We start from the raw sequence: 17,236 nt of genomic DNA on the forward strand, positions 1-17,236 counted from the left end.
CTTCTCAAACCTTAATAAAGACATAAATCCCTTTGATCCAGGGATTTTGTGAAAAGGCAGATTCTGATTCTGTAGACCTCAGTGGGACCTGAGAGACTGCCTTTCAAACAGGCTTCCGGGTGATGCTGAGATGCTGGGGTCCGAGCCCACTCTGCATGGCAAGGCCTTATATTGTAGGCCTAACTTCTACCTCCAAAAACTTGTGATATTAACTCTTCTCCCTATGAGAGTTTTGGTAAATAATGATGATTGATTGATTGGATATAGTCTCTAATCTAAGAAGGCCAACTTTTGATGATAAGAAAAGTAATCTTTAAAGGACCCACTCCCCAACAGGGCCCACCCATATCACTCTTTGCCTTCATGCCAATGAATACATTGTTAAAAATTCTGTGTGATTTCCTTCTTTTACTCTTTTATGAAAATTGCTCTGACATCTCTCCTAGCGTTTGCCAGCAGAGATTTTAATTGGGACATGGTTAAGGTTTTGAGCAAATGGCAAACAGTGGGAATTTAGATCAGTTAGACCAGCGGTTTTAATGACGGATGTCTCTTCAGAGATAAATTATCTTAGGGGAAAACACATTCAAATCTGTCAAATTATTCCAATAATTTTTTATTGGTTTTTCTTTCCAAATAACACCACATCTACGTGTAAGTTCTTTTTTCGCCTTCTGTATTTAGAGCAGATGACCGCTGAATTCTCCTCTCTCCAGAGACCTGAAATGAAAGTGTCAGAGCCCTTCTTTCTGTCTGTTGTCAGCTGTTGGCATCATAGATGCATTTTTGCTCAATGCTGGATCCCAAAGACTTCTGTGTGTGCATCCTGATATTTACACAATGGATGGAAATCATATTTATTGTTTTCTTTTTTTCAGAGAGGGATCAGAGATGGGGGAGTTGAATGCTTTTAAGCAGTTTTTCAAGAAACAAAAGGCTGCATTTTTGAAATGCCAGCTATTACCAGTCCACAGTTCAGACTCTAGGAAGACTCGTTAGCACTTGCCCAGGTCCCTCCCTCCCTGGAAACAGTGCAGGAATTACACTCTGAGATGTGACCGTTGAAACAGACTCAAAGTCAACGTACATAATGACTTACCACAACAGTGGTTAATGTGCCCTGAAATATTCCCAGCTCCCCGTGGCCCGGGGCTGGATGGTGGATATTCAGATTTTCTTGATAAATGTCTTGGATGCTTTGCTTACATCATTTCCCAAAATGCTTCTGGATTACAGTGCACATGCCTTTCCTCGCCATCTAGACGTTGGACCGGATGGAGGAAGGAAAGCCTCAGAAGACCCTCACGTTACAGCCATGATGGAGTTTAAATAAAGTCCTGGAGTGGTAGAACTAAAAAGGGCCATGGTAAGCATCTCCCTGGAGTTCACCCTGCTCATTTTATAAATGAGAAAATGAAGTCCAGAGTGGTAGAATCAAATAACTTTACCAGGGTCACACAGCTAATTCATGGCTGAGTCAAACTCCAAGCCCAATTCCCCAGAATGGAAATCCTGTGCCGTTTCTGGATCAAAGTAGACCATTTCCCTTGCTGCCCCTACTGAGGTGCATGATTTCTTGTTTGGAGTCACCAAAGGCCTGGTTTTCCTGGCATCACATTCCCCTGCCCATCAACCCTAAGCCTCTACCCCAGGGAGGAGAATATCCACATTGGCCCCTCTTTTTCCAGCAGTGTTGCCCTCCTCTGTCCTGAAACTCTGAGCTCTGATGCTACCTCATATGCTCTGAGGACTTCCAGTGTGGGAACCCCCTCGTTACTCTGTGTCCTCCCATTTGGTTGGCTTTTGCTCTTCTCCGTTGAGACTTCTCCCACTTCTGTCTCTATTCCTTGGGTTGTGCTCTCTGTTGTGACACTAGGGACAATGGATGGTGTGTTGTCACCTGCCCAGGTAAAGTGCTTGCTCTTAAACAGCACCTCTAGCAATAACACAGAGGAGTGGCCACAAGCGAGGGGATTGGATGCACCGTGGACAGAAGAGGAAGAGATAAGGATGAAGGGTAACTCAATGTTCACAAAGTGTCCAGATCTTTCCCTTTGTGTGCAGCCCACCTCAACTCTGCAACACTCACCCATGGAATACAAGCCTCCTTGGATGTGCCAGGCACCCATGAGGATCCCAGTATGAAAATGACATGATTCATGCCATTATGAAGTGCACAGAAGAACAGGGCAACATGAAAGATACTAAATCACAGTCTAGCAGAGAGTAGTATGACCACAGGGCTGGGTTCTCTGAGGGGGTCAGAGTGAGCTTTGTACTGGAGATGGTGGCTGGATTAAGCCCTGAATGACAGCGAGGATCCTGTTGACTTACCTCTGGGGGGTGGGAATGCTGAGGAAGGGTTGGAGTGGGGACAGAGGGACGAGTATTGCAGGGAAGACACAGCATGAACAGAGCTTAGAGGCAGGAAGGCAAAGGACTGCTTGGTGAGAGAGAATGATGCCCAGTGTTCTTGGCTCAATGTGACTCTTGCCAGCATACTGATACAAGGTGCTGGCAAAGCAGGCTTTGCTGTACAGTGAGCCTAAAGGAATCCCAGGCCCCTGATCTTGAGACACAGCCTTTCTTCCCACAGGCCTGATACCCACATTCCAGCCCATCCACTTTGGGCCCCTGCTCAGACCTTGTGCTTCCGTTCTATACTCTCCACTGTCCTCTCTGTGGCATCTGGCCAGGTGCTTCTGTCCTTCTTCCTGCCTCCCTAACCTTGACTCTCTCTTTAAGAATCCAAGTCTTCCTTGCTTCTCTGTGACCCCTTCTCAAATATTTTATAATTGGTGGATGACTCTTACACCACCAGCTCATGTCTGAAAAAAACAAAACAAAACAAAACAAAACAAAGCCCATTTCATAATTTAACTCAAATAAAATCTGACTATAAGCCCCTGTCTTCCCAGAATCATGGTCAATTCAGTCTTGGTGATTATTCCTCCTCCTTACTGTGGGTTTTAAGCTTCCTTGTAGCTGGGAAATTGAGGAAGTGCCTCTGGTTTTCAGTCTACCATGCTTATTGCAGATCTCTTCTTCCTCCAAGCCCAAGTCCTCCTGGAAGGTGGTGACTGTGTCACTCTCAGGCTTTGCAGAGCCTGCAGGACTTTGACCAGAGTTCCCATTGCCCAGCGACCAGTCTTCCTGGGGAGACCACACAGCTGTTCTTCTCTGAGGCCTCACACTCCTGAGAGTAGAGCCCGGGTCTCTGCCTTCCTGGGACTTGTTAGCATCCTCCTTTTCCCAGTTTGGGAGCTCTCTCTCCTCTCTCTAGCTCCTTCAAAACCTTGCTTCTCTCTGTGCACCAGGAGTTTGCCCTAACCTCTTGTTTATGAAGTTAGGTTTTCAGGGAAGACAAAAAGAGGGGGCACTTCAGAGTCTTCAGCTTTCCAACCTGCTACAAAACCTTCTAGAGCCAAGAGGGCATCGAGGGCTTGGCTTCCTTCTCAGGAGAAGTGGGAGTTTATGTAGCAAGGAGAGCACACAGAGAAGGAAACTTGAACCCAAAGTAATATGGCAGTAAGTTATCCAAGTCACAGTCCCATCCTTCTTTTGAATTCTAGATTTAGACAAGTTACCTGCCTAGACTAACTCTCCCTGCCCTAGTTTCCTTATCTATAAAATGGTGATACTATTAATCATTACTTTCTAGGGTTGCTTAAGAATTAAATTACTTAATACCTACCAGTTACAGAGAAGGGTACCTGGACCATAGTTATGCTCATAGTTATGAAGAAGTTGTGAACTACTTCATTAGTTATTATCTGTTTGACCATTCACATGCCATGGAGGACTGATAATGATTTTGAGTTTGGCGGTGAGCATGTACACATGATTAAAACCCCTTGCCACTGCAGGGCTCGGTACATTCGTGCTTATTCTGACGTGACAGAAGGAGCAAGATTTGTCCCATGGATCCCAGAGGAGAGTCTGCGCCCTGAATAACTATTCCAACTATTGCTCACCATATGTCCACAACCAAAAAAAAATAATTTTGGAGGGCAGGAAATGAGCACACATGTGCACGTCTGCAGAGAGTCGCCTGCTGAAATTGACACGTAAGACATATTTACCACTGAGGCAAATGCCTTCATGTGTTTGTAAGTGGCTATTTCTGAGCACCCAAAAGGGAGGAAGAGAAAAGCCAAATTCAAATGGCATCATGTGTTTGTTATTTTGGAGAACGGTTATGTGGAAGGAGAGCTTCCCTTATGCCTGGAACACTTTAAGGGGGAGAAATGAAGTATTTAAAGGTATTTTAATGATCATGAAAGGCACTGGCTTAATAGGGCAGGAAACTACAGTTCTCTCTTTAGTCCCAGAAGGAAAATAACAAGGCTGTAGCTTAGCCTTCCCTAAAGAGTCATAAACTGGACTGCAAAGAGGCAGCCCCTTGAGATACCATCTTTGGGTCTCTGAGGCCCCTTAACCGTGTGTCTGTCTGCTTAGGTTTTCAATGTGCTTATTAATTAATGATCACAGCACTGTGTTTAGGTAGCAGCAACCTGCACAGAGTTCTGGGAGAAGCTGTTTCCTTCTGGCGTGCAGGGTTAGGGACCTTCCAGAGCAAACCATCCCATTTAGCATAGGCTTCCTGCTGGCTGCCCAGCTCTATATGACTGGGTTCTCTACTTACCTGTCCAACTATGTTTTCTATTCTCTCCCTGCTCAAACGGGGAAGTCTCCGTGGTCTCCATGTCTACCATCAGCATCACATGATTCTCATCATTCTCAATAGCTATGTTCTATAAAGTCACTGGGCACACCGAATGAACAAATAATGAAGCATTGCTCCTAGGGGAAATTCAGGGTTAGGTTCCTGTGAGCCTCTAGTCCTAAAATTTTTGTCAGTTAATGAACATAATCTAGTTATGTGTGTTTCTGTTTAAAGATCCCTTGCAAGAAGCCTACTGAGCACTCTGGGGTTAATCAGTGATCCAGGGCTTAATAATATAGTCATCGCAGAACATCAGGCTCTGGGGTACTCTTCCATCCTCTTTAATTGTCTCTGTCCCAGCTTGTGGATCACTGTGAACCCAGAATCTTCCTGTCTGTAACTCTAGGTGTTATCGATTTTACTTCCACTGAATACATTTCCTCTCACCCCATGTCTGTGTTGCAGCCCCCGTTTGATAATCTGACCCTCAAATCTGGTCTCTGCCTTTGCTCGAGTTATCCCCTGCCATGCTCCACTTCTGACCTGAAGCCTGCTACCGTGAACCCCATCTGTCATATAGCCCTATGTCCTTCCTTTCACATCTCCCACTCTGGAATTGAAATTTTTTTAAGTGCTAAGTGTGTACTTTTTATCTCTTGAATTCCTTTCATCTCCAGAATCACTTGGCTCTCCTCATTAAATAGAAGCATGCACTAGAACTCCAGCAGAGCCCCCAGCTAGCACACTAAGGACACATGTTACAGACATCATGTGGAGGTCATCAGAAGGCAGTGAGCCTGGGCAGCATCAGCCTTTATTCCTGACAGCTCCTCCAGTGGCCCTTCCATGGAAAGCGTGAGCGAGAGGAAGCCTGTCCAAATAGTGCAATTCCAAGTGAGATGACATAATCATGGAAGGCTCAACTGGGCTTCGAGGAGACGGGGCATCTCAAAGAAATCAGGACTGAAAAATAAGCAGGAGAACATTGAGCAGATGACCAGAAGGCTATAAATATGACTGTGTTTTAACAGCTATCACCTTTCATGGCAGCATTTGTCTCCAGGTTCTTAAAAATTATCACACCAGACTCACTGGTGGCTTCTCCAGGAGAAATCACAGTGCTTTTGCAAGGGAGTTCTTCCACCCTGGTTTCTTGAGTTTAATCCCACTTGTGTTTTAGTTGCTTAATCTCCAGCTGGCTCCTTTCTCTATTTCCATTTACTGCAAGCCACATCATCTTTTCAGTGCCTCCCCTCCTCCATTCCACTGTATCCTCCACCCCCTTGCACACAGGACATATATATGTTTTGGATTAGAACCGAAAGCTGCTTATTCTCCAAATGTGTGAGAGATAAAATCCCACAAATGGCCGTGGGTAGTGCTTTCTTTGGGGCCACGGTCGTGAAAGCACATGGTCTGTTCTTAAGCTTGAGAGGGAATTACTACCTGTGAAACTTTCATTGTAACTCAGGAAGAATGACACCATCTTTACAGGGCAGAAAGAGAAGTGGAAGAGCAGGGACAGCCAGTGATTTCTCAGACTCACGTGGAGTGGAAGAATAAGGGCAGGGGTCCAGGACTCTTGTCTCAAAACCGGGCCTGACCAAACACAGCTCAGCCCGCACGTATTCCTGTACCACTCACTAACTCAAGCCTGGATAGAGCTACCTTTGCTCTTTCCCAGTGCCATGCAACTAATCTGCTCTGGCCAGAGACCTTCACATACTCCCTCTTTTGTTGGCTCATAGGCACCATCATTCCATGACCAAGAATGCCTCTCTTCCTGGTATCAGGTACCCACATAGATGCAAAAATCAAATTAGGGAAGTTCCTGTTGTGGCTTGGTGTTAACAAACCCAACTAGTATCCATGAGAATGTGGGTTTGATCCCTGGCCTCACTCAGTGGGTTAAGAATCTGGCGTTGCTGTGAGCTGTGGTGTAGGTCGCAGATTAGGCTCAGATCCTGCGTTGCTGTGGTTGTGGTGTAGGCCGGCAGCTGCAGCTCCGACTCAACTCCTAGCCAGGGGACTTCCATGTGCTGTGGGTGCATCCTTTAAAAAAAAGCACAGAAATCAAATTAGGCTCAGTTTATTGAGCCTTGGCAGATGCGGTGCCTTCTGGGAAATTGGCCTATAGAAGGGCTAATGCAGTTGGATTGGAAAGTGTGCCTCTTTTTAAAGCATATTACCCTAAATACAGTTTCATGCTGCAGGAAACCTTCTCTCTGACAAAGTGCTTGCCTCATCCCATTTCCCTCCAGCCTCTGTTTTCTTAATTTTACACTGAAGAATCAGTGTGTCTGGGATATATCCATTTTTCCCTCACCTCTTCTTTGGCTCATCTTCCCAGAGGCAGTGAGGTCCCTCCTTCCTGCAGGGGCACTGGAAAGTGGGGGAAGGAACCAAACTGATTTATCTCAGCCTGTCAGTTGTTTTGAGGACATCAGCCATGGAGGGTACCTGTTCCTCCCCAGTCATTGCCAGGTTCCAAACTGGAGCTCCACCCTTCATTCAAAGCACACAGTGCCCCAGTGCCCCTGGAGAATGACCACCATACTCATTGTCCACTTTCCAACACAGCCCCAGGACAGTGTCTGGAGCCCCTGCTTCTAGGCAGCCTCCTATCAGAGCTAAGCAGAGAGGCGGCTGAAAGCAAATCCCTCCCTTCTGGAAGGGCCCTTGATGGTACTGGTGCCATACTAGGGAGTTTCATTTTGGGTATAAATGAGAAGCAAGCATCACAAGTGATGGTTATAGCAAATAAGAGTACAGCAGATGGTTCCAAGCTTTATTCCATTGTGTGTCACAATAAATGGCTCTTTAGAGAAGACAGCGTGTGCAGAGTCAGATGGACTAGCCCAGGTTGCAGCTCTGCACAGGAGTAGGAGGAATCGAGTGTGGCCGGAGGATGAGGTCACCTCCAGCTCGAGCCCTCAAATCTCTTCTCTCCATCCTCTAGGACATATGGCCTGTGGCATGACATTGGGTTCATTATTTCTTAATGTCAGAGTTAAGAGAGATTGAGTTGCATATTGATTGCAACTTTGAGGCTGGACTAGATGGGGAAGACAGTGCTGAGTCTTGATCTGGTTTTCACAGTCTCTAGGGTAAGAAGGTCAAGGCTTGCACAGGTTGTGTATGGACTGCAGGCTCTTAATGGCCAGCAGGACAGCTGATCATATACCATATTTTTAGCTTTGAGATTCTGTGTCATACCTTGTGTCCTCAGCTAATTGTCCAGCCAAGCCTGATTTCTGAACCTTGATCTACTTAGAAGAAAAGTCTGGGTTTCCCATGAGAGGAGGATGCGTCCTATAACAAGATATACTTGCTTATCATTCCCCCAAATTCTGTCCTCTGATTCTGCTTAATCAGGAGCCCTTAAAGCCAAATATGTCTGTATTCATCCCTCTGGGTTTGTTTCTCTCAGAAGAATTTGATGATTGGAGAGGTCTGTCAATACCACAGACAGAAATGGTCCAACCTGTCATAGTCTTAGTGATCTGTGTATTTAAGCTACATTTCTTCATAGAGCTTGGCATTTCTTTCAGGGTTACTTCGTGAATCTCCAGGATCCTAAGTGGGAGGTTCAATTATGTCTCCAAGAAAGATGGAAAAGGGAGGATTGTTTACACTGATTCAAAGGAAGTGCACCCTTGGACATGGCACTGCCCTTATCTTCTCCAAGATTTAAACAGCAGTGACTACATAGTGGAGGTTGATCACATAAAAAGGCCCAGAGATGTTAAAGGACTGGTCAAGAGTTTCATGGTTAGTTGAGTTCTATGCCTCTGGGTGTCAGTGCCCTGCCTTCAGCATTTCCACTGGTTGAGGGAGGAATTCACAGCTCCTCCACCCAAGACATGGACCATGAAAGAAATATCTCAGTAGTTTCCCAGAGAACTTCTGCTGTTGAACTTGAGTTCTGAATTAAAGTTGAGCACACAGGACTCTGCTCCATTTTCGGAATCAGCCTCAGTGAAATGACTAGCGTCCATGGGGATGAGCGTCTTGAAAAGGCGAGGTTGAAAGTAGGAGTGTGCAAACGCTACAGTAAAGGGCCACAGAGAATGTGGTCCACATGGTCTTTACTGCAGCTGCTCAGCTCTGCCCTTGTACTGAGAAACTGGCAGCCTGGATTTGAGCCAGGGACCATCGTTTGCTGACTCTTGGTTTATATTAACAGCTTGAGCTAATGCTCTTATTTCCATTCAAAAGCAGTACCCCTCCATCACTGAAAGGGGATGCCAGTATTTCTCCAGGTGAATTTAAAAGCATGGGAAAGAGAAGGTGGGACTGCTAGAGAAGAACACTCTTGCTTTGTAAAATCCTACCACTGCTTTTGAGCAAAATTATTTCCTTCTCTCACTTAGTTGAATGTGTGCCTACATAAGTAGACTCTGACATCAATCCCTTGTAAAATCCATGAGTGCAAGCACAGATGCACACACAGATATACAAAGGCTTGGGCAACACCAGATGTGTTCCCAAACACATCTGGGTGAACATGAGCATATGCACACGAAAACTCTCAGGATCCATCTGACAGGATTCCCGCATTGTTTATTTCATCCAGCTCTTTGAAATCACAACTATGCTTGGAGAGTCCTCAAATATCCAAAGTCTTGACCTGGTTTCCTTTATCATCCATGTCTTGCTGCAAACAAACATGAATAGTGACATCAGCAGTGGTATGATTCTATATGAAAAAGGTAAAAACTCCTTTCATTTCTACCTGGTCCCTTCCCCTCACCCTGCTCTTGCCCACAGGCTGCCCTGAGTAATGGCCAAAAAGCAGGAGCATTTCCACTTTACCCTCTGTGCACAGGGCTGTGGCCCTGATGTGGAGAACCTTCCTTCTTTGGGCTCAGAGCTGCAGAGGAAATTTATTTTCAGTCTCCAGCACAAGGTTTTCTACTTCTGTGGATTATCTATATTGTGTCCCTTTTCAAATGGAAGGACTTAGGCAAGTTTCAGGGTCCAAGGTGCTCATTCTGTTTCCAAACCCATTTCACAGTTTACTCAGGGTAAGAAAATAAATTCCCATGATTTCTCCTCTGAGGTCTGCAGGGGAAAAGGAAGCAGAGTGGATAGAATTGAGTGGTTTTTAGTCTAGAATTCACCTAAGGATTCATTCCCAATCTCCTGGCCATCCCAGAAATACAGAATTTAAACATCTCCAAGGAAGTGGTCAGGCATGGCGATAGACTCATAGGACAGAGTGCCCTGAATTTGGGTTGGAAGGGTAGTTTCATAGAAGAACTCTCCCTGTCCCTTTACCGGATGGGAGAAGAGGAAGGACCTCCCTCACAGCAGCAGAGTCACATGTGATTCCCAGGTGAGTCAGGGATTCTGGAAGAGTAGTGTTATAAACCAGCAAGGTCCTGCTGAAGGTGTTTGTGGCAAAGTTTTCTGAGCACAGAGTTTGGGGTGGGGAGTGGGATTCACCAGTGGGCAGTGAGAGACCCTGTTCTTTCTGGGTGAAGGATGGGGCTCAGTTGAGAGCAAGTCTCTAGTGGTTCTTATCCTTACAAGATAATCTGCAACCTTCAATGCCCACTTTTTCCCTCAACACAAAACTGCTATAGAAGAAAACTCCCAGATTTTGTTATATCACTCTATCTTTAATGCACTGCCTTGAAGGGTTTGCTGAACTAGGCTAGGCTTTAGAAAGTCTCTGAATGTCCTAAAACTATATGGCAAGTTATAAGGCTATTTTTCTATGTGCCTATATGAATTTGTATAAGTGGGTGTGGGGGGATCCATAAGGGCCAAATTCTCAGGAGATCTGTGATGTCCGCAAGTGTAAGAACTGTTTCTGAAGCCAAAAGCATCTTGCCTAGTTGTTGGATTTCAGGTGTCATGGTGGGTGGGTATAGAAAGTACTGTGAGCTAGGTGCTTCTCACTCACCCTCTGGCCTCCAGGTAAGGCAGGTATGGGTGATAGGACGCCCAAGTCTCCAAGAGGCATGGTGCTTTGTAGTAGTGAAAGGGATGGTCTACTTGTCTAGGTCTGTGGTCTGTGATGGCGGTGCTAACCCTACATATGTTTTGCAGCTGGGCATGGAATATCTTCACTATTTTGTAAGAGGTATAATAATAATAATAATAGCCTTGGCTCTAAGTGCCTTGCACGTATTAATTTATGTAATCATCAGAGCAACTGTGTGAAGTCAGTCATCCGTTCATTCTATTTTACAGTCTAAGGAACCGAGGCACAGGGAGGTAGGTAACTTGCTCAGGTTTACTCCGCTAAGGAAAAAAGTTTCCTTTCATATGGTTGGCCAGCTGTTGGCACGGAAAGAGCTTTTTGCACAGGTCCTGGACAGACTCTCACAGAGAAGCCAGCTGCCTCCTCTGACTGGTGTGGTGCCAGGTTGGGCACACATTCCCACCCACACAGCAGCCCATTCTCACACGTGAATGTGCCTTTCAGAAGCACACAGCCCCTCTTTCCTTTCTCTGACCTTCCCACCAGTGGCTGCATCCCCAGTGGCTTGGCCCACCAGGTCCCTGGCCCAAATAATCTAGCAAGAACACACTCTGTGCTGCCTGCCAGCATCCCCGCTTGGACCTGCTAATTCCAGTTTGGAATGCCATGCAAAAACCAGGTTTGGACTTACTGCCTCTGCTTAGCCTCAGCCAGAGGGAGGGTGGATATTTCTTCCCTTCATACACCCATAGCATAAGTCTTTCTGACACTGTCTAACTTGTATTAAATTTTTTTTTCTTCCTCTTTCAGAACCCATAAGGATATTCAACAAGAGGAAGTTCAGGAGAAGATAGTGGGCAGTATGGAAGTGCTGGGATGGTAGAGTTCCACCACTTGCCAGATGTGTGATGGTAGGAAGTTGCTTTACCTCTCTTAGCTTCAATTTCCATTTCTTTAAAAGAAAAAAAAATCATAAGAATGGTAGTTACTCTATAGGGTGTTGGGAAGAGTGAATGCAATCATGCAGAGGAGAGACGATTGGCCTATCCATGTTTTACACCATTCCTGAGATGCTGTCAGCACAGGGTCCAGGATTGTCGTTCATGACTGAGGTGCAAAGAATGAGAGGTCACTGTGGGCCAGGGATTTAAGGGTGGCAATTGTAGGTTTGGATATTCATTGTGGTGAAGGAAGGGATTCCAGAATAGGGAAAAGTCAGAGGCAAAGGCACAGAGGTGGTGTAGGAGGCTGTTATACAGGGGATGGAGGCTCCCACAGTGACTGGGCTCATTAGGTGGCAGGTCCAGGTGTGGTAGGAATAACAGATGGAGATTATTTAATTGGTGATGCAGTTTGAGTCTTTATTAAGTAAATAATTGAGAATTTATTCAAAAAGTTTCTGAGCAGAATGGAAATGTGGTAAACTGTTATTGAATAGTACTTGAGAACGATTAATTAGACAGAAATGTGCAGAAAAGATATATGGCAGAGATCATCATGAATTCACCAAAGCCAGTCTGCTCTTCCCCCTGAGTATATAATTAGACTACATTTCCCAGTCCCTCTTGTGGCAAAGAGAGGACAGGTGACTGAGTCCTGGTTAGTTCAATATTAATGAAAGAGATGTAGACCACTCTCAGGCTTGGCGCATAATAAGTGATCTGACACATTTCCTCTCCCATCCCAGCCAAAAGCTGAAGACCTGATAGAGAACTTCAAAATTCTGGGGGATGGTGGGATCACAATTTGCAGGAAGCCTGGTCACTGACTATGTGGATCAGAGCCCTTCTCTCCTTGCTACCTATTGGACTTTATGTGTGTAGGAAATATACATCTACTTTGTTAAATTACTGACACTTTGGGATTGTTTGTTATAGCAGTTAACTCACACTGACACATACAGGATGGAATAGAGAGAGACCAGAAGAGAATCTGGAAGCTGGTATAGGAATTCAGATAGGAATTGACAAAGATGTGATTTAATAGAGAAATGATTTGACAGAGATCAAAGTGAGAATAAGTGAAAAGTATTCCCTTGGGCATGTTCACATGACTTAGTGACTAATTAGATGGGAACGTGTGTGTGTGTGTGTGTGTGTGTGTGTGTGTGTGTGTATGTCAGAGAGAGAGAGAATGAAGTAGAGAAAAGAGTTAAAAAACATGCCTGTAATTTGCAGTCTAGTGACTAAGAAAATGGTAGTACCACTGATGTAAATTAAGGTACCAGAAGATGAGATAGGTCTGGGGAAAATGATGATGAAATTTACTCTATTTGAGGTAGTGGTACAAAAGGAAGTATCCAGACAAGAATTTCTCAACCTCGGCACTCTTACTACTTCAGGCTCAGTAATTCCTTGCTGTGGGGGTGGTCCTGTGCACTGTAGGGTGCTTAGCAGCGGCCTTGGCCTTTACCCAATAGATACTCCCTCCATCTGCTGCCAGTTATGACAGCCCTTGATGTCCTCATGTCTCTAGACATTGCCAATTATCCGGAGAGGTAGAGCAAAATCATCCCCAGGTGAGAACCTCTGGTCTCGAGGGACTCAGAGATGTTCATGAGTCTGAGTGGTGGAGTCCTATGGAGGACCCTGTGTAATAAGGCCATGTCAATTCTCCTGCAAGGCTCAGTCCTTCTGAAGTTAGAAACTCAGTTCAGGTCCCAAGGAAGCTGTCTCCAGGATCTCAGGCCACATTGTGATGAACCCTCCCGGGCTCTGTATTCTGGATTTCAAACAGGATGAAAGGGGCAAAGACCTGGAGGACGGGACGTATGACTGGACAAAGTGATTCTGGAGAGCCAGGGTAAGGTCCAAGCAAGTCTCCCCTTCTAGAGTCCTAAGGCAGGGTTGGTATGTCTCTCTCAGTCTCAAGAGAGGCTCAGGTCTCTGAGGCATGTGTGCTTGTTTCAGTACATTCTCAACCGAGCTTGTAACAAAGCTTTCCAAATGGAATGAGCAAATCTCCTAGATGGCAACTGGCAGCATGGTTTGGGAGGATTCCCTTTTCATTTCCTATGTTTTATGATTTTTTTTTCTTCTGCTTTTCAAAGAGCATTTTTACAAGCTAGTATTCTATATTGCTCTGCCTGTACTCTGAGAAAAGATAAATATTTTCAATGTGTTTTCTGAGGCATATGTTCCCATTGAGAGAATGTATCCCTTATGGACGTAGCTATTTTGACCTCATTAGCTAGGTGAATCAGAGGGAATTCGACAAACAGGCCCCAGTATGCCCAGAAAGCCTTAGTTTGTTTCCAGGGAAGCTGGAGGGTCAGTACTATTGGGGGTGCACCTTTGGGTTTCCCCAGAGGGCTGCAGCAGGAAGCCGAGGGGAGACTTGTGAACAGGTTCATCAATGAAAGAGGTCTGGGGAGTGACCTTGCTCCTGGTGCCCAGCTCCAGAGTCCCACTTAGCAGGGTGGAGAGAAGAAGAGACAGGAGAGCTGGCTCAGAATTCTACAGAGACTCCGGGACCACCCCAGGGATGCTCACGCAAAAGGCAAAACCTCCGACAAGTACCTTTGTCTGCTTTCTCCCTGAAAAGCATTGGGAAGGTTTGACTGGGTGGAGGGTGACTGAATGGAGGATGTTCCCAGTTTCAGCACCAAAAGGCCTGTGTCCTGGGAGATTCCTCTGTCCCTGGCTAACCAGAGGTGGTTTGTTATCCTAACTGGATGAATGGGCCCAGGGATCAACTAATTGTGCCCTGAGACAACTGGACAAAGCCTGCGGCTCCCAATCTCCTTCACAGCACCCAGAATTTTAGTCAGTCAGCATTTTGGGTCTATTGGCAACCGTTCATTAAATTTGAGATCTAGAATCCATTTCAGACTTGCTAGCTGGGTGACTTTAGATAAGTCACTTGATCTTTCTGCACCTTACTTTTCTCATCTGTGATTTTGGGTAATCCAATTACTCCACTGTTGTATGGATGAGATTATATTAGTGTATATAAGACACTTGTAACACATAAAAGCTGTCACAGCTTTATATTATCTATTATATAATAATCACACAATAATTATTATTACCACAATTAATATCTTATTCCTGAGATCCTTTATTAACAGGCTGTAACTCTAGAAAAGGGTGATCTTGTAAGCCAACCTCAGCTCACAAGCCAGCTCAGTTTAAGTCCTCAACTTCCTTGAATTACTGGTAGCTTTTATGCAAATGATAAATGTCATGCAACTCCTGAGACATTACTCTCTCTGGTTTCTCCCTTTCTCAGTCTCCTTTAGTAGATCTTCCTCAAATCGTTCACCTCTCTACATATTGGATGCTCCCAAGTTTGAGTTCTCAGAATTTCTTGTTTCTATTTCTCCTCATTCTTTTAGGATGATCTCATGACTTTAAAGACCATCTTGACCCTGAGCTTCTGGATTTACATCTTAATCCCCAGCCTCTTCCCTTATACCTAGTATCATAGACCCAATATGTTCTCACCAGTAGGTATGAGAGTACCCTTTGTTACATATCTTTGGCAAAATTTATATTGTCTGATTTGTATTTTTCTCTCCTCTGATGAAAGGGAGATGCACTGCATCATTTAATCTGTGTCTATCTTTCTATACCTAACTCTACTTCTGGTCTTCAAAGACACTCAGTCTTAAGCCTCTTGGTCTGAGACTGTCCGAGATGCTAAGATCCTTGGATTGAAGTGTCGAAGATGCTAAGATCCTTGGAGACAACTTTGCAGTGTTTCCTTAAAACACAAAGGACTGAGGCAAAAAGAGCCAGCTTCCTCTGGTGTAGAAGCCAGGACTGGATATTTACTCCAGTTCTGTCCAGAGATATTACCTATCTTAATATATTTGTCCTTTATTTATTTTACATTTTATTCTACCATCTTTTAAAAATTAAAGTGTGATGATAAAACCTATCAACTGACTTTAACACACAAGGCTTTAGTCTAAATCATATGACTGCTCAAAATTATACCATCATCATCATTTTGCAGTTCTTCAGCAAATGTCTGAATATCTTAAGCAATTTATGGAACAAGGTAGAAATGTAAATAATGAATGAAGAGGTACCTCTTTATACTTATGGCCTCTTATTTTGAATAACATTAGAGATGGTAAATATTGTTTCTTTGAGAGTGAATATAATATTTGGAGATAACTAAATGGTGATATATAGTTATCAGTTTAATTTGCTGTGTGACCTTGGACAGGTGACCTAACCTCTCTGAACCATTTTAAACTTATTTATAAAATAAAATGGACATGTTTTCTAACCATCAAGAGTCTTTTTAACTATTATGTTCTATGGTCTAGAGGACCACTTGGTCATCTGACAGCTTGGAGATTAATACTGACCCCATATTGTTATTTGAGTATCTTTCTCTTTGGTGGATGAACATCAATATGGGTCTGTGTGGTGCACATAGACTGTATATGTGTGCACAAAGGCTGAGGATTATACGCTTGCACAATCACAGACTAACTATGGCTTTGAGATACCATTTCATCCAGCCTTTGTCTTCAGACTAAACTATATCTAAAATTACCTAAACTGATGAAGGACTAAACTATTTTGAAATTTACAATAACTCTTAGAGTTTTTCATTTTCATTTTCTTTTTTAAGAAAGTCTCCCCAAGGTTAAAATAAATCTCTCTTATAGGCCCACAGTCATGGTCAGCCTCGTTTTCCTTAGAGATAGGTGAATGCACACAATGTGAAATATGAAACTTGAAAATGTGAATTTGCACCCAAAGTATACCTCTTCAAGCAGAGGCCAACATGAAGGAATGATAGACCTCTGGTGAATAAGAACAGCAAAAACTTCCTCTTGGAAAAAATGTCTCTCTGTCAGTCAGTCTATCTATCTATCCCTATGTCTATCTGTCTGTCTGTCTGTCTATCTATCTATCTATCTATCTATCTATCTCTCTACCTAACTATGCATTTATCTTAGCCTAACAAACAAATAGCAGTCTCCTCTGATGTGTCTATCCCATTGTTATGTTAGTGGTTTCTGTCTTCAGAGGCAAAGAGATGTCAAAGGCAGTCATCCATGCTAATACTAGACACACCACCAAACAAAAACTCACACAGAAGTGTGAATTTGAGGGCCATTTAACACTGTAAATTTCCCCCTTGTATAACAATTATGGAAACACACGTGCTAATTGACAATGCAGTGCGGCACTGTGAATGTGAACAGTATTCACTCGTCCTCATAATTCCTCTTTTTATGGCTGGTGCTGAGCCTGTCCAGAGAATGCTGTACCCAGCCCACTTACACAGGAAGCTCTCTCCTAGCTGAATATTGTCCTGTATCCCCCATACTTGCATGCATACTATTTGGACCAATATCTGGCGCATCGTACCTACAATTTGAGTGTTAGTCTCCAAATGCACGCTGTCTTATTTCTTGGTTTGGGCATCAGTTATTTTATTTTACTTTCCCCATTCAGTTATTACCACCTGAGGTACTTAAGGAATATTATACTCAAAAGAGAAGCCTGTGGTCTTAAACTATTTCGTTCTTTAGCAATGGTGGGGATGGACTACATTTCTGTACAAAAGTCACTTGTCAGAGCTGGAGAAGTAGCCACAGGGACAGAGTTTTTTTGTTTTTGTTTTTGTTTTTTTTTCCAAAACTTAAATTGATCCTGTTTCTACTCACCAGG

General features: G+C 44.1%; 1 long non-coding RNA gene across 1 annotated transcript in view; it reads left to right on the forward strand.

Annotated features, from left to right (window-relative positions):
* Positions 1-17,236, forward strand: part of LOC110260009 (uncharacterized) — an 822,333-nt gene that overhangs the window by 469,055 nt on the left and 336,042 nt on the right. The window contains exon 4 of the long non-coding RNA XR_014841892.1: positions 11,409-11,509. This is a non-coding gene — a long non-coding RNA (uncharacterized LOC110260009). The remainder of the gene's footprint in view (positions 1-11,408; positions 11,510-17,236) is intronic.

Source organism: Sus scrofa, chromosome 3, assembly GCF_054392235.1.
Source record: "Sus scrofa isolate SSC_HxYL_T2T_F1_AM1 chromosome 3, Sscrofa_HxYL_maternal_Yorkshire_Landrace_v2.0, whole genome shotgun sequence".
Classification (NCBI taxonomy): domain Eukaryota; kingdom Metazoa; phylum Chordata; class Mammalia; order Artiodactyla; family Suidae; genus Sus; species Sus scrofa.